Genomic DNA, 27667 nt, shown 5'->3' on the forward strand with positions numbered 1-27667 from the left:
GATAGAATCGAACGATAAGATACAACTAGACTAGTAACACCTATTGAACTGATCTTCGCACACCTGCCTTTGGAAGGCCGCGAACTAAACTTGCTAACCTCTTCGCACACCTGCCTTTGGAAGGCCGCGAACTAAACTTGCTAACCTCTTCGCACACCTGCCTGGTAGGCCGCGATACAAGTAAACCTAGTCTAGAATACTCGGGATGAATATCCCCTAATATCTTCGCACACCTGCCTGGGAGGCCGCGATGGAAATATGATACATGATATAAACGAACGAACATACTATTACTCATACCATACTATTACTGAACTGTTAACTGTGAACTCGCTCAACTAGTTGTTGACTCTCTGCTGCATGCCTTGCAGGACCTTAGGTACTTATGGAGCTTGCACAAGGAGGAGCAGGTCATTGTGGGATTCGGATCGAAGACTTTATGTTAAACAATTGAACTTATAACTTTACTTTGGATTTTCATTATTACGCTTCCGCTATTGATACTATGTTTGGTTTGGAACATCAATCGTATTGATTTGGGTTTTTACAAACTATCTTATTTATATTATGTTATGTTCAATATGATTGATGGCTTGATCCTGGTCAGTCACGCTCCCAAGCGGCGATACTCCGCAGGTGGATTTTGGGGGTGTGACAGATTGGTATCAGAGCCATTGGTTATAGAGAACTTGGTTTTAATATGGGAAAACGTTTTTATTAAAACCAGACTATAACCAGAACAGTGCTCTCAACGATCCACAACGACGCTTTGCTCCACGTGCAAGACTCGACATACTAGGTAATAAGGTTTATGTTTATTACCTGCTTGCTAGAACTGCATAGAACTTTGCTCGTAGTATGCTTACATTACTTTGCTCACTACTTGTTACTGCTTGAGAACACCTATATGCCTACACTTTTCTGTCATCGCACTACTCACGAACCATTCATACTTACGCTACCTATACTGTTCGATCATGTCTGGACGTGTTAACATGACTCAAGCCCAGTTGACGGCTCTCATTAACGAACAAGTTGCTGCGGCACTTGCAGCCGCACAAGCAGGAGGTATAACTTGCTAATACAAACCTATCCTAGGATGTTAGAATCCTACTCTTGTGACCCAACTCTCGCGCTTAACCTTGACCTATCTTTCTTGCGCAACGGGTCGGAACGCACAGCAACCTGTCTGCACATTCAAGAACTTCATGGACTGTCGTCCAAGCACATTCAGTGGCACAGAAGGAGCAGTGGGACTACTCCATTGGTTTGGGAAGCTCGAGTTAGTATTCGGGATGTGTGAATGCACTGAGACTCGCAGGGTCAAGTACGCCACTGGCACTTTGGAAGAAATCGCGCTAACCTGGTGGAACGCGCAGGTACGGATACTAGGGTTGGCAGCCGCTAACGCCACCCCATGGAACGAATTCAAAGAACGCATTAAAAGGGAATACTGCACGCGTGATGACATCCACAAGTTGGAAGTGGAGCTTTACCATTTGAAAATGACGGGGTCAGAAATTGAAGCTTATACGAAACGGTCGAACGAACTGGCCAACTTGTGTCCAACCATGGTGGACCCTCCAAGCAAGCGTATCGAATTGTACCTCAAGGGTCTAGCCTCAGAGATTCAGAGCCATGCTACATCGGCTAACCTCGACGATATCCAAGACATTCAGCGTCTTGCTCACCGCCTCACGGATCAGGCAGTAGAACAGAACAGGCTGCCTAGTTGTATCAGCACTATTACTACCGCTATCACTTCTACTACTCCCGCTACTCCTAGTGACAACAAGCGGAAATGGGATGAGTATTCCAGCAAGGGTTCAGCTACCGTTCAGTCTCAAGCACAACAGCAGCGCAAGAATAGTGATCACCAGAGCCGAGTCAGCCAACTTCTGGTGGTCAGGGGCAGGGTAGATATCGGGGAATTCACCAAAGTGTAACTAATGCAACAGACACCACGGTGGTTAGTGCAACGAGGGACGTTGCCAGAGGTGTCTCATGATGGGCCATGAAGCTAAGAATTCAGGAGCCCACGGCCTGCAACTCGGAATCGCCAGCAGCAACAGCAAGCAGAAATCCTATGCAAAGATTGTTCGCATTCCTCGTTCTGGTCAAGAACCTCTCGAAGTTCAAGGCGACAAGAGTGGTGCTGTGGTTGGCATCACCTCTTTCTTGAAGGCTCAGAAATGTCTGCGGAAGGGCCACACCGCAATTTTGGCTCTTGTTACTGACGCATCAGCGAAAGAAAAGAAGTTGGAAGACCATCCAGTTGTACGCGACTTACCTCAGGTGTTTCCTAAAGATTTACCTGGTCTACCGTCTCATCGTCAGGTCGAATTTCAAATCGAGCTCGCTCCAGGAGCAGCACCCATAGCTCGAGCACCGTATCGCTTAGCTCCACCAGAATCGGAGGAACTATCGACGCAACTACAAGGAATCTTGGATAAGGGATTTATTCGACCTATCTCTTCGCCTTGGGGAGCTACAAGAACTCTTGGATACCAATTATCTGTGAAAAAGAAGGATGGCACCTTCAGGATGTGAAATTGATTACCGTGAACTGAACAAGGTCACAGTGAAGAACCGTTATCCTCTTCCACGCATTGACGACTTATTCGACTAGTTGCAAGGGTCGAGTTACTACTCCAAGATTGATCTAAGGTCTGGTTATCATCAGCTGAGAGTCCGGGATGAGGACGTCTCCAAGACAGCATTCAGAACTCGCTGCGGCCATTACGAGTTCCTAGTCATGCCATTTGGGCTTACGAACGCGCCTGCAGTTTTCATGGATCTTATGAACAGGGTGTGCAAACCCTATCTTGACAAGTTCGTCATTGTCTTCATCGACGACATTCTGATCTACTCCAAGAGTCAGGAGGAACACGAGCAGCACTTACGACTTATCTTGGAACTTCTTCGAAAGGAACAACTGTACGCCAAGTTTTCAAAATGCGACTTCTGGCTTCGTGAAGTCCACTTCTTAGGCCATGTGGTGAACAGGGATGGGATCCATGTCGATCCATCCAAGGTAGATTCGATCAGGAACTGGCCTGCACCACGTACACCAACGGAAATACGCCAATTCTTGGGTTTGGCGGGGTACTACAGACGATTCATCAAAGACTTCTCCAAGATCGCGCAACCACTTACACTACTGACACAGAAAGATGTCACCTACCGTTGGGGAGATTCTCAGGAAACGGCTTTTCAGTACTTAAAGGATAGGCTTTGCAGCGCGCCTATTCTCTCATTGCCAGAGGGCACGGAAGATTTCGTGGTCTATTGTGACGCATCGATACAGGGGCTTGGTTGTGTATTGATGCAGCGGGATAAAGTTATTGCCTACGCTTCGCGACAACTCAAGGTTCATGAACGGAATTACACGACGCACGATTTAGAGCTGGGAGCTGTTGTTTTTGCGCTCAAGATATGGCGACACTACCTGTACGGTACCAGGTGCACAATTTACACCGATCACAGGAGTCTCGAGCATATCCTTAAGCAAAAGGATTAGAACATGCGTCAACGGAGATGGGTCGAACTGCTTAATGATTACGAATGCGCCATTAAGTACCATCCAGGCAAAGCCAATGTTGTGGCTGACGCCCTCAGCCGGAAAGACACTCTACCTAAGCGCGTGCGAGCGCTACAGCTTACTATACAGTCCAGTCTTCCTGCACAGATACGAACTGCTCAGATAGAAGCATTGAAACCCGAAAACGTCATGGCTGAAGCCTTACGCGGTTCAAGGCAACGAATGGAACAAAAGGAAGACGGCGCCTACTATGTAACGGGGCGTATTTGGGTTCCACTTTATGGCGGTTTACGCGAGCTGGTAATGGATGAAGCACACAAGTCTCGCTACTCAGTACATCCAGGGTCGGATAAAATGTACCACGACATCAGAACAACATATTGGTGGCCTAGTATGAAGGCCCACATCGCTACTTACGTCGGCAGGTGTTTGACATGTGCGAGAGTCAAGGTTGAATATCAGAAACCCGCAGGCCTACTTCAACAACCCAGGATACCACAATGGAAATGGGAAGAAATTTCCATGGATTTCGTTACGGGCTTACCTAGATCTCAGCGTGGGAACGATACGATATGGGTGATCGTGGATCGACTCACCAAGTCTGCACACTTCCTAGCGATAAAGGAAATGGATAAGTTCTCCACTCTCGCAGACATCTATCTTAAGGAAGTTGTTTCAAGGCACGGGGTGCCCATCTCCATCATTTCGGATCGGGATGCACGATTCACGTCAGAGCTATGGCAAGCGATGCATAAATCTTTCGGCTCACGGCTAGACATGAGCACAGCGTATCACCCTCAGACGGATGGGCAGTCTGAGCGCACGATCCAAACTCTTGAAGACATGCTTCGGGCATGTGTTATCGACTTCGGCAACGGCTGGGAAAAGCACCTCCCTTTGGTGGAGTTCTCATACAATAACAGTTATCACACCAGCATACAAGCCGCTCCATTTGAGGCATTGTACGGGCGTAAATGCCGGTCACCTCTCTGTTGGGCAGAGGTGGGGGATAGTCAGATTACGGGTCCAGAGATTGTAGTGGACGCCACAGAAAAGATTGCACAGATACGACAACGCATGGTGGCAGCACGCGACCGTCAGAAAGCCTACGCGGATAAGCGTAAAAAGCCATTGGAATTTCAGGTCGGGGACCGGGTATTACTTAAAGTCTCACCCTGGAAGGGTGTGGTACGTTTTGGCAAAAGGGGTAAACTAAATCCGCGGTATGTCGGACCGTTTGAGATCATTGAAAGAATAGGCAAAGTAGCCTACCGATTGAACCTACCAGCTGAACTCGGGGCAGTTCACAATGTCTTTCACGTGTCGAATCTGAAGAAGTGCCTATCAGACGAGACCCTTATCATTCCTTTCAAAGAACTCACTATTGACGAGCGGTTGCAGTTTGTCGAGGAACCTTTAGAAATCACGGACCGGGATGTGAAGGTCCTCAAACACAAGAGAATCCCTCTTGTTCGAGTTCATTGGAACTCCCGACGTGGCCCAGAGTACACCTGGGAACGCGAAGACCAGATGACAGAAAAGTATCCCCAGTTATTCGAGAACCGTGCAACCACTACTGAGGCTGAAGCTACTACTACAGAATTTCGAGACGACATTCCAAATCAACGGGGGGATGATGTGACACCCCAGGAAAACCAGTAAACGATACAACCTACCTAGCTTCCTCAGTGAGTGCGTACCAAATTTCGGGACAAAATTTCTTCTAAGTTGGGGATAATGTGACAACTCGAATTTCCACGATTTCTATCTTCGCATTTATTACACGTTAATTGTTTGGATTGTTTATGTTCACGACATGTTTGTATGCGTACACTGTACACGTGCAGTGATTTATATGATTTATATGATTTATATGGTGTGGGGATTTAGTGTGGATGTAATATATGTGTTGTCTAATAGCGTGCCTAATATCAACAAACTTGGAATGTATGAAATCACTTTCACTTGAAAACACCCCCTGGTGAAAACCCCCCCTACCTAACGAAAACACAAGTGATGAAAACACTTGGTGTTTTCGTCCACTGATGTCCAGCGAAATCAAATGGGCTTTGGCCCAGTAGTTCCTTTTATATTTTTGTTCTTAGCCTTTACGTGATAATTCTAATCGGCAAACCCTAGAACCTTACTCACTTGTGCGACGGCAACCACAAGACTTCATCCTTTCCTCTAATCAATCTTGTGATCTATCATCTATCCTCACGGTTAGTTGCACTATTGTTTGAAATATGAATGATTTCATGTTTGAATGCATACGTTAGACTGTATAGTGAATGTTATGTGATTATGTTATGGTTTCTCGATGATTAATCTCATGATACAAACGCTAATTGTAAAATCGAATGGGTGGATGTACATGTAGATAGATCAACTGATTGATACTATTGTCTGTGTTCGAATAATGTTGATGATTTCGTATGATAACTGTCATATATATTGGTTAATAATATCGATCACGCATGCCTGTTATGATAGGATGATGATTACAAACTGATTGCTCTGTTATTGAAACTGTTAAATAAGATAGGGATTTATGTATCCTCGTAATCTACTGTGATGTTGTTGGTGATGACTAGCCGATGAAACCCCCCCCCCCCTACGAAATCCCTTACCCCACGAAAACACATTGGTGTTTTCGGCCCAAGTATGTGGTTTTCGGCCCAAAGGGATTTCGACCATAAGTGATTTCGGCCTAAGTGTTTTCGGCCCAAATAGATTTCGGCCCATTAGTGTTTTCGGCTATAACTGTTTTCGGCCCAATTGTGTTTTCGCCAATAAAGGATCTCGGCCCCCCACTGTTTTCGACCCAAGTGGATTTCGTGATTTATGTGATGATTTTTCTTGTGGTCTCTGTTAAGTTTGTAACTTGATTAGTTAATAACTCAACTAAGTTATTAATTCTGATGAATGTAACTTGTTAAGCTAGGCATGTAACCTTGTTAACTGTGTAATCTTGCTGGTATGTGCTAACCCAGTTAAACTGATTAACCCCGTCAAAGTGTGTTATTGGTAACTACACTAAATTGTATTGCATAATATTGACTACGGCTTACGTGATACCTACGATTAATTACCAAGCACTTTGTGACATAGATTGTGTGTGAAACTTATCCAACATGAACTAACTGTGTATAAATGCATACTCTAGGCTTTGATTGACTTCTTGTGAGCACTTAACTTTAGCATACCGAGCAAACCAAGGTGAGTTCACACAGCCAAGGCATGGGTTCCCGGGTGGGAATGGGATTTGTTGAATTATTGTACATACACAGCTGATAGAATCGAACGATAAGATACAACTAGACTAGTAACACCTATTGAACTGATCTTCGCACACCTGCCTTTGGAAGGCCGCGAACTAAACTTGCTAACCTCTTCGCACACCTGCCTTTGGAAGGCCGCGAACTAAACTTGCTAACCTCTTCGCACACCTGCCTGGTAGGCCGCGATACAAGTAAACCTAGTCTAGAATACTCGGGATGAATATCCCCTAATATCTTCGCACACCTGCCTGGGAGGCCGCGATGGAAATATGATACATGATATAAACGAACGAACATACTATTACTCATACCATACTATTACTGAACTGTTAACTGTGAACTCGCTCAACTAGTTGTTGACTCTCTGCTGCATGCCTTGCAGGACCTTAGGTACTTATGGAGCTTGCACAAGGAGGAGCAGGTCGTTGTGGGATTCGGATCGAAGACTTTATGTTAAACAATTGAACTTATAACTTTACTTTGGATTTTCATTATTACGCTTCCGCTATTGATACTATGTTTGGTTTGGAACATCAATCGTATTGATTTGGGTTTTTACAAACTATCTTATTTATATTATGTTATGTTCAATATGATTGATGGCTTGATCCTGGTCAGTCACGCTCCCAAGCGGCGATACTCCGCAGGTGGATTTTGGGGGTGTGACAGATGTTAACAAACAACAGATTATATTCAATCTTAAAATGCTTAACAGAGGATTTGATACTAACAGTGGTTGGGCTAATGATGAATAAGTATTATTATATAATTTTGTTTATCAATAACAGTTTTTTGGAAGAATTTACGATATATTTTGCTGTTATAAAAGGTGTGTTGTAGCTAAAGTCTGACGAAAGAGAGCATCTGCTGATGAATAAATGTGTGAAGATGCAAAGGTCTGCTATGGGTCAACAGATGTTAACGAACAACAGATGATATTCAATCTTAAAATGCTTAACAGAGGATTTGATACTAACAGTGGTTGGGCTAATAACAGATGTTAGACTTACGACTGTTGAGTTACACCGATTGAAAACAACTGTTTTTGAAACTTCTGCTTGCCTAAAAATACATCCACTGCTAAAGGGTACCGCCTGTTGTCATAATTTCTGGTTATCCTAATGACTGTTGATTTACTATACTGCTGACTGTCATCCATTATGACAACAGAGGTTCTGACGTGGACAGATGTTAACTAAAAATAAAACAACTGTTGAAAGTTATCATCTGTTCTCATAACTTCCGTTTATCTAACAACTGTTTGACTCACACTATTCCCAACGACCAACAGAGGTTTCCAAACAATTGTCATCAGTTGTCGCAAGAGAAGTTCTGATGTGGACAGATCTTAGCCATCAAATATTTGTAACTACTGCCACGCCAGCATTCACTTCTTCTCTCTATATAAAAGCTGTTTCATCCCTAAATCGAGGTTCTACCACTGCCGTCTCGAATTCAAAATTCTCAAACAGTTTCCAACATATTAAAAACCTTCCCACTTAAACCCTGTTTCATCCCCAAATCACCTTCTTCTCCGATCATGTCTCTGAACATCAAAAACCCTCACATGTGAACTGATGAAATGTTGTTATTATATATATTATATGAATGACTGAAATGTTAATATATATATTAGACTTTAAGGTACTTTTAGGTGGTTAAATGTAGCTAGGCCATAAAGATGGTTCGTTTAAGTGCATATAGCAAAATACCAGCTATCACTCAATAATTGACCTTTTAACGTCATCAAAATACAATTCAATTCTTACTGCTGATGCTTCGGTTCATACAGAAACACTCCGACAATTTTGGTTTAATCCTACAGAAATTGTATCCCCTGCTCAACCTAAATCCCAACCTTCTCCAAAAAACCACCACAAAAGAAGGAGAAAACACCTTCCACACCATCATCACCTATTTTGTCAATAGATGCTGGGAACACAAAAGTATCAGCAGATGTTTACCAAACAGCTGCTGAGACACCAGTTGTTTCAGCAGAAGTTTCTCAAACATCTGCCATGATCATTTTCACTACACCAACCACAATCGAACCATCTCCAACGTCACAGAGATTTCCCATACATTCATCTTCACTACCAAAACGTTTTCCTTCACAAGAAATCATCTCCACACGTAAGAGAAAAACTCATATCGACAGAATCACAAAAATGAACAATGATCCTCTGGTAAAGCCAACTCCACCTAATTGGAAGAAAGTCAAAACAGTGGATTCAGATGAGGTATTGAAGTTTAAAAGAATGAGAGCAGAGCTTGTGGCTGCTGGTTTTGGTCCAGTTAGATCCATTTTCAGATGGTCTAAACTGAAGATAGTTGAGACCTACAAAAAGCTGGAAGAAGTTAGAGCTGAACATTCAAATGTTCTTCAAAACCCAGTCTATCCTACAACTGCTGCTCTGTCTCTAAAAATCGGTACTCCGAAAAACCTTCTCTCATCATCTGATTTGTCTGAATCAATTGCAAATTTAGTTAGCAGACCACAATTACCAAACTCATCTTCAATAATTCTTTGCCCAAGAAACCAACTGATCCAAAAATAGTAAAGTGAAAGTCATGCTTAAAAAAACCCAAGTATTGACTTTGATCAGATCAAATGGTAGTGTTGAAGATATTAAAATGGATAGTGCATATAATCTGAATGCATAAGATCTCCAAGATTTGTTGGACCTTCAACTTGATAGGGATGATGAAGAAGACATGTTCTCCCTGGACTTTGAACTACAATTCAAAGAACAAATCAGGGAGATGTTGATGAGAAATAAAAATCAGTAATAAAGAAGTGTTTTTGTATCATCTTTTGTATAGGGAGATTGTTGGATCAGCAGCTGTTACATTGTTTGCAGTAGCATATTTAACCACATCACAACATGTAGCAAAGGACATGTTGCTGCGTAACAAATTCTTGAGTGAGGTTTGATGTGTGTTGTTTAGGCAGATGATCGTATGTTCTTAGTTAATGTTTGTTAAAGTTAAGTTGTATTCGAATTTTATTAAGTTTGTTAGACATCTTTTATATGTACTTATGTTTATAACAATTTACATTATCAATGGGTGGATACTCTCTTTTTTGCATAAGAGAATGGAAATAATCATATGTAACTGATGAATTTTATTAAGTTTGTTAGACATCTTTTATACATCTTTTATTAAGTTTGTTAAATATCTTTTATATTTACTTATAGTTGTCTTTTAGCTATAATAGATAAAAGAGAAAAATGCCCGGATAGTTCCTGTGGTTTGCCTTTTTTTCACATTTAGTCCCCAACTTTCTAAAATTACAGCTATAGTCCCCAACTTTTGCAATTTCGCTCCCGGATAGTCCCTAGCATGGATGGGGGTTAGTTTTTTTATGTTAAATGGGTATGAAATGACCTAAATGCCCTCCCTATTAAACATTATCATCCTTCTCTTCTTCATTGTCTACCATCCCACCCAGAACTGCCTTCTGACCAACCAACAACCAAAACCCCCACACCCTCGCTCCCCTCCAGTTGACGATGCCAGAGCTACTCATGAACCTGTCGGATCTACAAACAAACCTGCAGGAAAATGAACCGGCAAACGAGCATGCCGGCTCATGAACCTGTCGGATTTGCTCACCACACACTCTCTCTCCAATACTTTTTCTTTCCTTCGCAGGTCGGCAATCCATCTGGTTATCTTGATTAAATCTGGGATATGTTTCGATTGCACCATCAGGTGTCTCTGGTTATCTTGTGAAGTGTTATGTACATATTTTCTTTCTATAAGATAATCCTCTTTGTATACCATTGATTTTGTGTTTGGTGTGTTAATGTATTCTTGTTCTTCAAAAATTGTTTTCGTAACTTATTCATTCTTTCTGTAGTATACCCCATATGCTTCATTCAAACTATTTGTCATATGTTTATTTTGACAAATATTTTCAAAAACTAAAAACTAATAATTATAATTGTGTGGCCTGTTCACTAACAATTTAGTTTATCAGGCTTTTCATCGAACACCTTACGAACATATATATCTTAATTAATTCTGTTATTATAGTTGTTCTAGTTTGGATTGATTGTGTATGATCTTCTAAATTGAAGAGGGAGATCGAGGGAGGTGATGTTCAGAGAGAGTGGGAGAGAGAGAGAGTGAGAGAGGAGGAAGAAGGTAGGTCATCCCTTTTATTTTTTATTTTTTAATTCTTTAGGGGTAAAATAGACATTTCACACACAGTTAACATAAAAAACTAACCCCCATCCACGCTAGGGAGTATCCGAGAACGAAATTACAAAAGTTGAGGACTATATCTGTAATTTTGGAAAGTTAGGGACTAAAGGTGAAAAATAGGCAAACCACAGGGACTATCCGGACATTTTTCTCTAGATAAAACATTTTCGTACAATATCTATACATGTATCTAATTGTTCTATCAATATGTGTTATGTATGGTTTTCTAAGAAACGACCCGTGTTTGCACACGGGTCTTACCGCTAGTCTACTATAATAAAAGAAACCAAATTTTGGACACGTGTCATTCATAGAAGGTATCCTCAAATCTATACTTATCTTATATTAACTAAATAAATAAATAATAAGTTAATATTAAATCTTCTCATGCTTTTAATAAAATATTATCCTCAAATCTAAATTATTAATTTAATATATTTTTAAAACAAATACCTCTCTTTCCTACTTATCTTATATTAAATATATAAATAATAAATTAATATTAAATGTTATCCTAATTTATTAAAAATATAACTTTTTTTATTAATTGGTATACAAAATTATATTTATTCACCTCGTGTAAAACGCAGGGTTTTTAAAAATATAACTTTTTATTATTTACTATACAAAGTTACATTTATATAACACGTGTAACACACGAAGTTTTTAAAGATATAACTTTTTATCATTTGTTATGTAAAATTAGATTTATTCAACACATGTAATACACGAGGTTTTTAAGAATACAATTTTTTTATTATTTGGTAGATTTTTCAACCCGACTATAAGGATGTAATATTTTTATTATTTGGTAGATTTATTCAACCCGTTTATACACGAGTTTTTTAAAAATATGGCGTTTTTAGTATTTAGTATGCAAAATTTACATGTACTTAATATGTGTAGGCAAAAGATCAAATACAAATAATCTTAACATACTAAACATACAAATTGAAGGAAAACCCAAAAAGACAAGGTGGCATTTTTGTAATTACCACCAACTATCAAAGTTACAACCAAAAATACCTAAAAAAACACAAATTTTTTTTTAACATTTTTTATTAAAAAATCGCTACATTTCGTTAGCAAAAAAAAAAAAAAAATTTTTGGCTGCTACTAAAAGTAGCGATTTTTTAATAAAAAATGTTAAAAAAAAAATAAAATAATTTGTGTATTTTTTTTTATTTTTTTAGATTTTTTTAGGTTTTTTGGGGGTTTAGTTTTTAGCATTTTAGCTTGGGGGGGGGTAGGTTTTTTTTAGGTTTTGGGGGGTGGGTTAGGTTTTTTTAGGTTTTTGGGGGTGGGGGGGGGGGGGGGGAGGTTAGGTTTTTTTTTAGGTTTTTGGGGGTTGGGGTGGGGGGGGGGGTTAGGTTTTTTTAGGTTTTTGGGGGGTGGGGGGTAGGTTTTTTTTTTAGGTTTTTGAGGGGTGGGGGGGGGGGGTTTAGGTTTTTTTTGGGGGTGGGGGGAGTAGTTAGGTTTTTTTAGGTATATTTGTAGAGTAACTTTGATAGTTATTGATAATTACAAAAATGCCACCTTGTCTTTTTGAGTTTTCCTTCAATTTGTATGTTTAGTATGTTAAGATTATTTGTACAAGAACTTTACCCAATATGTGTAATACACATGGTTTTTAAAGATATAACTATTATTTGATATATAAAATTACATTTATTTAACCCGTGCAATATACGAGGTTTATAAAAATATAACTTTTTATTATTTAATATATAAAATTACATTTATTTAAATCGTGTAATAGAGAAGATTCTAACCTAGTATATATATATATATATATATATATATATATATATATATATATATATATATATATTAGAGTCCTCCAACTCCATGTGGATATAAACTAAAAATGTCAAGAGGGTTATTGTAAAATTAAAAAAAAAACGTCGGCCCCTCAAAACACTTAATGTCGCCTCACTATTTTTAGCCTTCACAATTTATACTCGAACTCACTCTCCAAGTCGCCTCTCAAGTCTCAACCGCTCAACGCTCACTTCATCAGTTCTATTCGACCAATACCATATTCCCTCTTTTGTGACTCTTTTTTAAGGTATGCTTTTTTCACTTTGTTATTTGGTGACAGGGAATTTTGCTAATTGCTGTTGTAGAGTATAAAACATCATTAACTTTAAGAAAATCATGTGATTTCTTTTATTCCCTCAAGCCATTTTTCTAAGTGTCTCCAATTTGTAACCTAATGAACAACATAATAGTTTACACAAAACAATTCCTAATAATATCTATATATTATGATATACGCATTCGTAGTTCACATTCAGTATCGCGTTCAGTATAACATTCAGTAGCGCATTTAATGTCACGTTCAGTAACACATTCAGTGGTTCATTGGTCGCCTTTCGATGCAGCAGTTCAATGGTTAACTTCCGGTGATATCAAAATACGACAAATATATCTATATACAATCAATACTATATAATATAACAATTTCAGTGTCACGTAATAACGAATTTAAATTCCCAACTACGAGGTAGCGGAAAACCAAATTCGTACACATATACGGTTCCGAGGCCAAACCTTAATCGCGTAGATCCAACCTGAAAAACTCCAACTTCTATTCTGCATATCATGCTGACCTAATGACTAGTAGTGAAACACATAGGAAGTACTTTTCTTTTTCAAGTCTGAATATCCGTATGAAGGCAACTCGAATCATCTCATCGGTTATACTTGAAAACTCTATTAATATGATTGTCAAAAACCATTTAAATACAAAATCATAATCCACTTGGGAATAGCCCAGTGGTGTTGGTGAATTTAAATATAACTTAGAATAGGAGTAGTCTGGGGTTCAATCCCTATGGTGTCCAAATTTAGCCATTCAGAAGAAAAAAAAAAAAAAAAACAAAAAAACAAAATCATAAGCGACGTCGGTAGCATCTTGACTAGCATATCTAAATCACTTAATTCATTCATATTTAAGTATTTAGTTTTCAAATTTGAATCCATTTGAATATTTATATACATCCATTTAAATGTCCACGTAAATCCTAAAATTTGAGTTCAAATATAATTGTTTTCTTTTGATTTGAATACTTATATACATCCATTTAGATGTCCACGCGAATCCTAAAATTTGAGTTCAAATATAATTGTTTTCTTTTGATATAAACCGTAAATTTGTTTCTGAAACATATGATAGAACTAGTAATAAGATCAACATGCTTTGCGGCATGGGTACCTCGCAAATATCAAACGGATTAGTACAAGCGTTATGTGATGTGTTAACCATATGAAAACGCATGTTTTGACGTATCCGATTGAACTCAATGTATCCTATAGTTGCATTGCGATTGGATCAAAATGTAACGTAAATCGAATTTATATCGTACAATCATAACGTATTATACGCGACCCGACTAACTCGAATTTATATTGTCAAGACAAAAACTCTTGAAGGGGTCAAAGTGGCATTTACAAAGTTCTTAAAAAGTTAACTAGTTAAAAATTGCATTTTCTAAACTTAAGGGCTAAGAAAGTTTAAGATAAAATTTGATAAAGTTTTGGGGTAAGAAGGAAACTATAATAGAATTGGGACTGAAAAGGAAACTACCACGAAGTCGGGGTGTCAAAAGCAAACTATTTATACAATGGAGTATTAGTTTAGGGACTAAATTTGCCATTTTATGAAACTTTGAAGATACCAAAGTCAAGGGGCTAAAATTGCAGCATCCGTGAAAGTATGGGGGAGGAAAGCAAAGCCGGTGTCGTCAAGACAAAAACTCTCGAGGGGGTCAAAGTGGCATTTACAAAGTTCATAAAAAGTTAAGTGGTTAAAAATTGCATTTTCTAAATCTAAGGGCTAAGAAAGGGTAAAGATAAGATTTGATAAAGTTTTGAGGTAAGAAGGAAACTATAACAAAGTTGGGGCTAAAAAGGAAACTACCACAAAGTTGGGATGTCAAAAGCAAACTATTTGTAAAATGAAGTAGTAGTTTAGGGACTAAATTTGTCATTTTATGAAACTTTGAAGATACCAAAGTCAATGGGCTATAATTGCAACATCCGTGAAAGTATGGGGGAAGTCAAAGTGGCATTTACAAAGTTCATAAAAAGTTAAGTGGTTAAAAATTGCATTTTTTAAAGTTACGGGCTAAGAAAGGGTAAAGATAAAATTTGATAAAGTTTTGGGGTAAGAAGGAAACTATAACAAAGTTAGGGCTCAAAGGAAACTATCACAAAGTTGGGGTGGCAAGAGCAAACTATTTGTAAAATGTAGTGGTAGTTTAGGGACTAAATTTGCTATTTTATGAAATTTTAAAAATACCAAAGGTAAGGAGCTAAAATTACAATACCTGTGAAATTAGAGGCGGAGGAAGGCAAAGCCGGTAGGTTTTCCACCGACTTTGTCTTTTAAGATGTAGTAGAATTGGCATGTTCTATTTCGGTAAAAAAAAATCTCCAAACGTACATCTCACCATTCCAAAAGATTCTAGTTACCAAATCAAAACTATATTTATCTATTATTATTATTATTATTATTATTATTATTATTATTATTATTATTATTATTATTATTATTATTATTATTATAACTTTTATAAAAGTCTTTAAAAATTTGGGGCGTTACAGCTATACTATTTTTTTAAATGGTTAACTGATTTTGTGAAGTTCAAATATGGTAAAAAAAATCTCGAGTTATTTCCTTTTCTATAGTTAGTGATTTTAAGCTAACAACACCCGCAATGGTGTGGTTTTTGTGTCGTTTTTTAGAGAGAGAAGGGGTAGAGTTGACAAGAGAGGCGGGATGCAAGTGATTTATCTTGTCTATCTGTTTTTATTTTATTTTCAGCATTTTTAGTTTTTAATTTTCATGTTTAAAATCTTTTCTAAAAAATTTTGGTTTGATTAGACGTTGAGTATAAACCGGTACTAAAAATCCTTGTGTCCTTGGACGACCTCGGTATCTTACCAACGCTATACTACGCTCACGATGGGTGCACTTGCCTATGTGTGTGTTTAGTGTTAGTATAATATCGTGTTTTATAAATTTAAAACTTGACTAATGTGTAAAATGGGCTTAAAATATTAATAAAACATATTACACCTTACACACACCAACTAACACATCCTCAACTACTTTCATTGATTTTATTATTTTCCGATTAGAAAGAAAAATGAGTATTTGAAGTGGAGAAAAATCACTAATACTTATCTTTTCGAAAATGTAGTTTGGCATTATATTAATACAAAGATCTTTATCAATTGTTATATTACTAATTAAGGTGTTTTGAAAAAGACATGAAACCAGTGTAATGTTAATTTCAAATGAATCATCTTTTATTAGCGTAGTTTGATCATTTGTTAACTTAATGCTTTCCGTTTCGTCAATTTTAGTTTTAGTGTTTAACTCTTTTAAAAACTTAGCATGAGTAGGTACCAAACAATGGTTTTCGAAAGAAGATGTTAAGAGATTAATTTCTTGAAAATTAGACTCTTTTTGAAGATTAACGTTGTCAGACTTACCTTTTTCGTGGTTTGGTTCATGCGTCGGTTTTTCACTTACTTGTTCTTCCATTTTTACATCTTCTACTATCACCTCTTTACCCCAAATTACCTCTTCCCTTGCGCGGGATTCTTTTATATAGCGTTCGATAGTTTTGAGATATTCTATTATCTTTTCGGCTACGGGGAGGATAGTTGGTGGTTCGTCAAATTGAGCGGAATAAGTATCCCAACAGCTTGAGTTCGGAAGTTCGATCCTTGGCTCCTCATAATACTCATATGAGGTAGATGGTTCACACCATTGTTCCTCATTGTAAGTATATGATGGATAAAGGTTGTACCTTGGTTCTTCATAATACCCATATGAGGTGGGTTGTTCACACCATTTTTCCTCATAGTAAGTATATGAAGGCTCATACCTTGGTTCTTCAAGATATGAGTATCTGGGAGAAGGTTCATACATTGACTCTTCATAGTGTGTATATGAAGTGGTTGGCTGGTACCTGGGCTCCTCATGGTATGTATACGAAGTGGATGGTTCGAAAAGGTCACAATATTGTACCGAGTGAGGATTACCACAAATGGTACAATACACTTCTTCATAATCATCGTCTACATAGTGGTACTTGTAACCTCCTGAGTATTGATCCATAAGAATCACTCATCAGACCACAAAAGAGTCTCAGGACCAGAAAACAAAAATAAAAACGGAAACAGAGGCTTACCACGAAAAAGCAATTAATGTAATAAGACAAAAAAGGTAATAAAAAACAATAAATATAATAAGACAAAAAAGCAAATTTACTTAAATACCTTTTTGACATTAAAATATTCGAGTAAATTACACTTTTCGTCCTTTATGTTTGTATATGGATAACCTTTAACTTCAATAATTACAGTCGCAGTCCTTTTTTTAGAAAAACTGTCACACCCTGCGTCCTTTGCCCATAACCTGGTTAAAATCTCCAGTTTAATATGGCGTGTGCAAGACATACGAGGGCCCTTTGGTAATTTTAACCATATAAAACTCACTCTATTTCCCTTTCATTTTTCTGTAACACTTTTTCTTAGTATCTCTCTACTTTTCTTCATTGTGCTTCAAAATCAAGAATCTCATCATCACTATCAACCATAATAACACCACCACTGTACAACCTACCACCACTAAGTCAGCCGTCGAAGAGATCGTCGCCTCCCCTGCCTCCGTTGTCTTCAAAAAACTCGCTTTTAACCTTCTCCGAGCCACTCGTCTCACCACACATCTCTGGAAAACAACCCGCTTTAACACTCTGACGAAAACACAAGTCTCGAACCTAGGAGAGTCTCTTTGTTAATCTGTATGTTACAGAGATGGTTGATTGTGGTGTTTTATTTAGGGTTTAGTGGGGATTGTGATGAAGAGAGAGAGTTGAAGCTGAAATTTGGGAACTTGTTGAAGTGATGTTAGACCTTAATCTGATTGTTCATCAGAGCGATTTAAATCATTTAACGTTGAATTATACGGAGGATAATAGCAGTAAGCAGGTTTTGGAGGTGTGTAGAAGAGGCGGTCAGTTGGAAGACTTGGGTGGAACATCAAATTCCTCCGTCATCAATGTGTAGGTATCGAGTAATGGTGGAGATAAGGAGCAATCGTATTCGTGTCCGGATCTTGCTTATAGGTTTGATATATTGAAACCGAGTAACCGAACTGATGATCAGGATCTGGGTTTGAGGTTTGGTGATCTGGCTAGTGATCTGGGTTTTAGATCATGATCTGGGTTTGAGGTTTGGTGATTTGGGCTTGAGATTTGGTGATGATGATGTGGGTTTCAGATTTTTTCAATTTGATTTGTTTTATTTATAAATTTATTTTAGAAAAATGAGTAAAATTACAAAAGTACCCTTATGTTCCTTGCACATGCCATATTTAACTGAAAATTTTAACCAGGTTATGGGCAAAGGACGTATGGTGTAATGGTTTTTTCTAAAAAAGGACTACGACTGTAATTATTGAAGTTAAAGGCAATCCATTGCAATCCGATACAAACATAAAGGACGAAAAGTGTACTTTACCCAAAATATTAAAAACATAATTAGACAAAAAGAATTTTTTAATGGTTTAATTGCTTTTAATCTCATCCATCCATTTCCAAGATCTAATGGTTGGAAAGCGGTTCTCACGGTTTTCGCAACTATAGATGGTTTTCATTTTAACGGTCCCCTATATATATATATATATGTATATATATATATATATATATATATATATATATATATATATATATATATATATATATATATATAGGATTAGGTTCAAACGTGAATAAAATCCCAAGAGTGAACTGTGTGAACTGATCTGGGCCCTTGATTTTTATGATCTTGAGATTAAAGTGAGTGGCATGATGGTAATTATTTGGTTAATTTTTTCCATTTAATTAAATACAAAAAGGGTATATGTGTAATTTCAATCTTAAATTGATTGCATAAATATCTCACAAATCAAATCAAGGATTAGGAAAGATGTAACTTAATTCAATTATTAAAATAATTATTTGTTTAAATGTGATATACACATGTGTATTTTGATTTTGCCCTCTTTTTAATGCGATGTACACATGTGTATATCGTCTGTTTTTGTGATATCTCAGAATTTTTTTTGTATTGAATGTTGATGTACGCCTGTGAATTACTGTACACATATGTACGATGCTGAGTACACATGTGTACTGTTCTATTTATATCCAAGTACACATGTGTATACCGTTGAAATATGAAAGTTACGTGGATCTTAAAAATCAAAATTTGAATTCTGGTGATGAAATCTGAAATAAAAATTAAAATTGAAATCTGGTGATTTGTTGTTTGTTTTGATAATTATCTTATTAATAAATAAACATAATGTGGATAATGAATTTAAATTAGAAAAGATGTAACTTAATTTAATTATTAAAATAATGATTTAAATCTAAGTTTTTATATAATTACAATCCTACCCTTAACAACTTAAAAGGAAATCAAGGGTCCATATCTGTTCACGCAGTTCACTCTTGGGAGGTTGTTCACGCTGGAACCCTACCCTATATATATATATATATATATATATATATATATATATATATATATATATATATATATATATATATATATATATATATATATATATATATATATATATATAGGGTGGGGTTCTAGAGTGAACACTAGTGTATTTGCGAACTGAGTGAACAAATCCTATCCTGGCCATTGATCTACAACGTGTATGGCCAGGATTAGTTCACTCAGTTCGTAAGCTACACTAGTATTCACTCTTGAACCTAATCCAATATATATATATATAACACTCATAAATGCAAGAATAAAAAGAACAAATTCTAGCCAATCAATTTTTTTTCTTTATAAATTTTATTCAACTTAATGATAGGGCATTATAGTCATTATCTATTTACTTAATTTTACTCATATCCACTAATTTAAGGATAAAAAACTTAGCCTCAAGATTTGAATTCAAATTCAAAATTAGACTTATAGTGAAGATCAGTTTTTTAATCAAATTTCAAACAACTAACTGGATAAAATTTGAAAGGCTATTCAAAATCACTTTTGTTTTGTTAGTCGATTATATCCATATATTGAAGCTATCAAGATTCGATTTTTTTACTACTGAGTGCTAGTTGAAACGAATATATATAGAGGATCTTGTACATTAATCCAGAAGTGTGAGAAGTGTATTATAACACTATATATAACATTATATAACACCATATAAACACCGGGTAACACTATGTAACACCATATAACACTATGTAACACTATATAACACTATATAACAAATATAACACTATATTTTGTCTGATAGCATGTCTATGATAGATGTATAGTGTTATATATTGTTATATAGTGTTATATAGTGTTACATAGTGTTATATGATGTTATGTGGTGTTACATAACGTTATACGGTCTTTATATGGTGTTATAATACACTTCTCACACTTTTGGATTGATGTACAAGATCCCTACCACATATATATATATATATATATATATATATATATATATATATATATAGGGTCAGGATTTAGAGAGAACGGTGAAAAGTGTGAGAACGATTTTGGTGGTAACATGTGACATTAATGTTAAATTACACTAAGGGGTAATATTGTCAAAAAACCCATGTGCATGTGTATGTTTGTGTATTATGGATGGAATGATAGATGAAAGAGAAAGTAGTGTACCAACACACCTTATTTCATGTTGATACATATAGATGCACATGTGCATTTCTAATATTGTTAACGTAAAAAGTAGTATATTACACGTGGTAGTGTAAATGAAAGTGCAATTGTCTAATATTTGTAATGAATTACGGAATTTATTAAAGAAATGATACAAATGCACATGTGCATGGATAACTGTGACTCGAATTTGGTTTTTTGAATTTTTTTTATTATAAACGAAATATAGCGATTTTCCAAAAAAAATAGTAAAAAAACAAAATTTTGGGTGGTTTTTAGATTTTTTGGGTATTACTGTTTGTGTTCACACCGATTCTCGCGGTTCTCGCAATAAAGGGTGGTTCCTAACAGATCCTTCTCCTATATATATATATAGTGCCGGGATCAGGAAAAAACGCCCAAAAGTGTGAGAACGGTGAGAACGCATCCTGGCCAACACATGGCGCGGGATATGATCAGGGCTGAGGGGTTTTTTTGTCTTTTCAATATTCTTTTATTTTCCCAACGCGCTACAACATTTCCTGGCGTCTAAGATTATTTTGGCGTTAATTGTATTTATTAAACGTTTTGGCGTTAAATTAATTGTTTTTGTGTCACTTAGATAAGGTTTTAGCGTTTTAGCGTTTTCTAGTCAATTTTTTGGCGTTTTGTTGCGTTGTATAATAATTTACTACGTGTCATTAATATTTTCATAAGATTACAATAAGACCAAATGTTTTTTATGGCGTTTGGTCAACTTTTCTGGTGTTTAATACATTGACAAGGTGCTTTGCCAGCACCCGTTCTCATAGTTTTCATACTACTAGCGTTTTGGTGTTTTCAGTTTTTGGAGTTTTATATAATAATGTATTTTATTTGTAGAGAATTTGATAACAAAACAAGAGATAATTTGATAACAAAACAATATAATGTGAAAAAGGAAAAAAAAAAGTAAAACTGATAATCTAATTTCTCATCCGAATCTTCACTGTTATTAGCATCTTCTTCTTTAATTTGTTTTGGCGTTTTGAACCTTTGAATACCTTAGCTAGATGCCAACTTTCTTACATAAACCCCGTCTTTTTTGGACGAAGTTTGTTAGTGGCATCCTGTGTTTTGGTGTGATATTCTCGTTTGGTGGCATGTCATTAAAGATCAACTCTTGCTTGAATGTTATTTATAATAATGGAGTCCAAAATAGCATTTTACACTTGTGTTGATACCTTCATGCCATGCCTATATTCATCAATAACAAAGCTCACATGATGACATATCACTGTCATCAGTCTCTTTTTCTTGAATATTTGTCCATCTCATTCAGCAAAAGATTATAGAGATAACCCCCTCAGAGAAGAATCCATTCAGTGAAAGCTTTGCCATCTGTGGTTATTTTAACTAACCTTTCTTGGCGTTTTAAAGTGAGTGGTTTCTAGAGAACATGGTGTTTGTTTTCTGGGTGTGATCAATTCATTGTGTGTAGACCCCTCTCTTAGACCCATCTTCCAAGTTTGGCGTATTTTTTAAATGGCGTTATGCAGACCAAGATGACAAAATACAATAACGGAGAAAATAAAATATCAAGCAGGAAAAATATTTTTTGTTATTTCTGACGTTTTGTAAGTAATAACCGTTTGTAGTATTTTTTTGGCATTTTGTGAATAAATAGAGAAATATATCATTTAATTATCTTAAAAAAAGGAGATTACACAAAAGAAAAAAAAAATTAAAACCCTTCGTCAGAAGCTACTTTATCTGAAAAGTATCCATCACTTGCGTCATCTTCTTCCTCTTTTTCATCTGGATCTTCATCCATGTCATCACCTTCACCTTCATCGGCTTCTTGTTGCTGAAGATTATGAAGCCTTCATTTGAACATGTCTTGCATTAACGCCAATTTTGGGTCGATTTCTGTGTTCAAACAAGTGGCGTTATGCAATTCTTCCATGAACCCAAGCCCCTGCTTTGTCATGATGTTTTCAAGCCAATAGTCTTACTGCGCTCCGCTGTCGTATATAACGGTCACCATGTCTGTTTCATCATCAAAACGCCATGATGTCATGACAAGGTCCAGCTTTACATCTGCTTTGATTGGTCCAAATTTCCTTGTTAATGTTTTCATAAGCATATATGTTTCATGGCATTCGTTATCCAGAGCGATGCCAAGAGATAGGATACTCATCTGTACCTCTTTTTTCATCTTCAAAATTGCCTTGATCGTCCTAACATACACCCTCCCTCTGTTGTCAAAACGCAGGACGAATCGCCTGATTGCCTGAGTGTATCTCCACCAACCGATTGTTGCCATTTTTTGCGTTTTTGTTTAAAGATGTTTTTGCAGAAATGATAGATTGAAGTGATTATGGAAGCGATGTTTTACGTCGTTTATATAATGATGTTTTTGGCGCGTAATTTAGGAGGGAATTTCTTCCAATAAATGTTAATAACTGAAATTCAGTTCTTGTGTTGTTTTCTCTTCCTGTAATATCCAACGCGTTTTATCACTAATTTTTTGGCGTTTTGTTTTTAGTGGCGTGTTATCATTTGTTGGCGTTTTGAATTTGAGCGGTAAAAGACCCTTTTACCCTTAATGAAGCGCGTCCCACATAATAAAATTGATGTTATTTACGAAAACGCCACCGCGTAATCTAGTCCATGGATTGTTTTGATCTGACGATCCATAAGCGTTCTCACCGTTTTCACACTTTCCTCCGTTTACCCTAAATCCTGACCCCGTATATATATATTTATATATATATATGTATGGGGAAAGATGTATAGAAAACCCACTTTAATTTAGAAAACCCGGGAAACTCAAAGCTCCCGATGTTTTTTTTTTCTTGAAAAAATTTACACATGTTATATACATGTTTTTAAGGGTTTTGGTGTAACACATGTTACAAATATGTCAGATGAATGTAACATGTGTTACATCAAAACTTGTTTATTTTTTAAAAAAATATATACTCGGCGCTTTTTTGATTTTTTTTGCCCAAAACCCTTAAAAACATGTATATAACATGTGTAAATTTTTTCAAGAAAAAAAAAACATCGGGTGCTTTGAGTTTCCCGGGTTTTCTAAATTAAAGTGGGTTTTCTATACATCTTTCCCCTATATATATATATATATAGGACCGTTAAAATGAAAACCACCTCCGGTTGTAAGAACCATGAGAACTACACCGTACGGGGCGAGTTGGATCAATTTTTTTTTATAAACGTAGATGCGTGTATTATAAACACATTTGTAAAAAAAATTCAAAAAAAATGTCGTGTGTGTAGTTTTGAGCACCACAAGTTTGTGTTTACGGGTATCGTAAATTTTAAAGAGTAAATTACAAGTTTTGTCCTTTATGTTTACACCAAATTGCAGGCGCTGTCCTTTAGCGCAAAAGTTGACAAGTTTTGTCCTTAATGTTTCAAAATCTTACACGTTATGTCCTTTAGGCCAAACACAGTTAGATTTTTTTGTTAAATCTGGTCATGTGCTTTGCACATGAGGGCACATGAAGGTATTCTTGTCATTTCATCTCTTCAGGGACTATTTTGTAAAATAGCTTATGTTTAGGGGCTAGTTTGTAAAAAAATAAAAAGATTTATAAATAAAAAAATCTGCCATTTCTCACTCTCTCTCATGCTCTCTCTCTCTCTCTCTCTCTCATGTTCTGTCTCTCTTCTCTCTTCTCTCTGTGTATCTCTTGACCGGTGAATCCAACGGTGATGGTGGAGGTGTTTGAGAACGACGGCGACAGTGGAGGTGTTTTCGTAGATCTAGATTTTTGTGGTGGTGGGTTTGTAGATGGTGAAGATGGATGTGGTGGTGGGTTTGTGATGGTGGATGCGGTAGGGGGTGTTGGTGGATGGTGAAGGTGGGTTAGCGGTAGTGGAGGTGGTGTTAGGGGTGGTTGCAGGTGGTGGTGGTCGGAGTGGTGGTGGAGGTGGTGTTAGGGGCGGTTACAGGTGGTGGTGGCCGGAGTGGTGGTGGGTTGTGGATGGTGACCAACTGCGGCGGAGGGTTAGGTGCGGTGGTGGAGGTGGAGGTGGTGTTAGGTGTGGTGGTGAAGGTGTGGCGACGATGGGTTAGGTGCGGTGGTTCGATTAAGTAATCGATCTGAAACTGTTGACTGTTTGAATAATTGATGTGAATTTTGTTGTTCGATTTGAGATATTTGAAGAAGTTTGTTGCCGAAGGTAAGCTGGTCAAAGTCAAAGCTTCTTACAAGCAACCTAGCTTATCTTTTATTGTTTCATCTTTTATTCAACAACTTCAAATCTTATTTCATGAAGTTTCTGGTGATTATTAGATTAATTTATGCAGCTTGATTTTATATAGTTTCTGGTGATTATTAATTGAATTTATACAGTTTCTCGTGATTATTAGTTGAATTTATTGTTTATGGTGATTATTAGATTAATTTTATACAGCTTGATTAATAAAGGTTCTACCTATCTTTGATCAGGGTAATTCATTAGTTTCTTCTAACTAATTGTAGATTAGAGAGAGGAGAGAGAGAGTGTGTATTTATATAGTGTTTTATTTTTAAGTTTTGTACAAAATGACCCCTTAATAAAAGTTCTTTACAAAATAACCCCTGGGAAGGTGAAATGACAAGAATACCCTCATGTGCAAGGCACATGACCAGATTTAACAAAAAAATTTAACCGGGTTTGGCATAAAGGACATAACGTGTAAGATTTTGAAACATTAAGGACAAAACTTGTCAACTTTTGCGCTAAAAGACAGCGCCTGCAATTTGGTGTAAACATAAAGAACAAAACTTGTAATTTACTCAATTTTAAATAAAATTTACGGTACCCGTAAAAACAAACTTGTGGTGCTCAAAACTACACTCACGACATTTTTTTTTGATTTGTTTTTACAAATGTGTTTATAATACACACATCTACGTTTATGAAAAAAAAAAAAAATTGGTTCAACTCGCGCCGGATCAAAAAGTTCTCATGGTTCTTACAACTGGATATATATGCATTTTTCGTTCCGCTATTTTGCCTAGTTTTTTCTGTTGTTCATTTTCAATCCAGTTTTCCTCTTTGAATCAAGTATGGTTCGTTTATTTACAAATGGATGGTCAGGGAAATGACAGAGCATGGGGAATCAAGTGGTCAAGCAACAAATAATGAAAATCGTATGATGCTTGCTACATGCCTTCTTTTTCCTTTAATTTTCTACATTAGCAAATTTATTTATGAAAGCGGATTTCATTAAGCTTTCGTGATATTTATTTATGAATCCAGATATTTTAATTAGCTTTTCGTTATATAATTGTGTGTTTATGATTTTTTTTCCTTTTGTTAGCAGAAATTAATGAGGATATTCAAATTGGAGGGTTAAGTGTTAATCCTAATAACAACCAACAAGGTAATTAATATTTTTCATGGGCAAACAATGTTATGAATCTTAAATTCAATAAAATAAGATTTCTTATTATTTTTTTTAATATTATTATTTTGCCTGATGCAACTTCATTTATTTTAACAAAAAAAAAAAAAAAAAAAAAAAACCCTACAGCCTCCGTACTGCCAACGTTTATCTTCAACTGTCATCGGCTCCTTCCCTTTCAGGCTTTTCTCCGGACTACTTTCAACCAAGCTTTTGGATTGAGGTATGTTAACATTCCCTGTTAGGATGTTACCGTCATTTTCAAATAGACTGCGGTATTTCTTTGACAAAATCTTTAGGTCCTCAAGGGCCGGCCCCGAGAATTCGTATACCCTCTTCAAACTCGGAAAAACATGCCCTTAGGCCTTAAAGAAATTGGATATTAGGCGGTCTAAACCTAATGACAATGGTCTAATAACTAATCTAAACCATAAAAATAGTTGTGTAAGTGGGCCTATGTTGGTGTTTATATGGGTATACTCTATTAATTTATTTTTTTTTACATTTAAATATCGGATTTTTTTAAAAATAACGTGCCCTTCGATTTATCGGGCCCTGGCCGGTGGTCCTCCCCGCCCACCTTCAAGGCCGGCTATGTCCTCATCATCAGGAAACTTTCGCAATGCTTTTATTATTGTACACTCGAATTCATCTTTGTCACTATACAAGAATGCAATCAATCCATCTAGCTTGTCCAAATAATCCTACAAAATATCGTAAGCCAAACCAAATAAGACCATCAAATGACTTACTTTGTTGAAGCAAAGTAAGTATGTAGAATAACAATCAACCTACATATATAATGAAATTACAAACACGTATACAATGTTGATAATCGAACATGCGAATCACAGGTTTGAATATAAAAGAATTGAGAATCAAAGAACAATAACTTGCTTGTATTGAATGAAAAAGTGATCGATTACAATTGACTACATGAACCCTATATATACTATACGAATAGATGCGATTGTAGAGACATATCTCTTCACGAACGGTTGCGACTCTTGAACTTGTGGTTGAGATTGATCTTGAAGAGGTGTGTCTCCTTGAAAAACCTTGATACTGTCGCACATGAAGGGATGCGACTCCAGGGATGTGTCGATCCCTTAAGGTGTAGGTTACAATCTTCCAAAGTGTCGCATCTAGTCCTCGTACTTTCTAACTAATCTAATTACAACATAAACTAACTAACTACTAATTACAGAATGACCCCTATACTTATATTTAGTTTAAAACATCAATACTCCCCCATAAACTAAATATAGTTTAACAAAAGTCTTCAACTTGCTTGACTTGCAGTAGCATTGGTTCCTCTTCCAATGCGAGGTTGGCTTCTTGTTGCGTGTCTTTCTCCTTTTCCTTCCACTTGGTGCAATCTCTTGCAAAATGACCAAGTTCTCCACAATCATAACATCTGAACTTGCTCTTGTCTTGGTTTCTTAGACCCATATCTTTTCCACGTCCTCTTCCTCCTTTGAAGGTTCCTTGTCCTTGACTTCTGCCATAGTTTTGAACACCATGGCCCTTTCCATGATGCAAACTTTCAAACTGATTATT

General features: G+C 36.6%; 1 protein-coding gene across 9 annotated transcripts in view; it reads left to right on the plus strand.

Moving 5' to 3' along the window:
* Positions 1-13023: 13023 nt before the first annotated feature.
* LOC110864761 (putative UPF0481 protein At3g02645) overlaps positions 13024-27667 on the plus strand; it is a 74790-nt gene continuing 60146 nt past the window's right edge. For 5 of the 9 annotated variants that reach the window (XM_035984020.1, XM_022113895.2, XM_035984250.1 and 2 more), the window contains exons 1-4: positions 13024-13102; positions 25801-25853; positions 26027-26086; positions 26290-26330. The gene's annotated coding sequence lies outside the window, so the exon portion shown is untranslated. Of the gene's footprint in view, positions 13103-25761; positions 25854-26023; positions 26087-26289; positions 26331-27667 lie in introns of those variants that run through there. The other 4 variants (XM_035984326.1, XM_035984412.1, XM_035984597.1 and 1 more) reach the window with 3 other exon arrangements.

The sequence above is a fragment of the Helianthus annuus genome, chromosome 1, assembly GCF_002127325.2.
Source record: "Helianthus annuus cultivar XRQ/B chromosome 1, HanXRQr2.0-SUNRISE, whole genome shotgun sequence".
Taxonomy (NCBI): domain Eukaryota; kingdom Viridiplantae; phylum Streptophyta; class Magnoliopsida; order Asterales; family Asteraceae; genus Helianthus; species Helianthus annuus.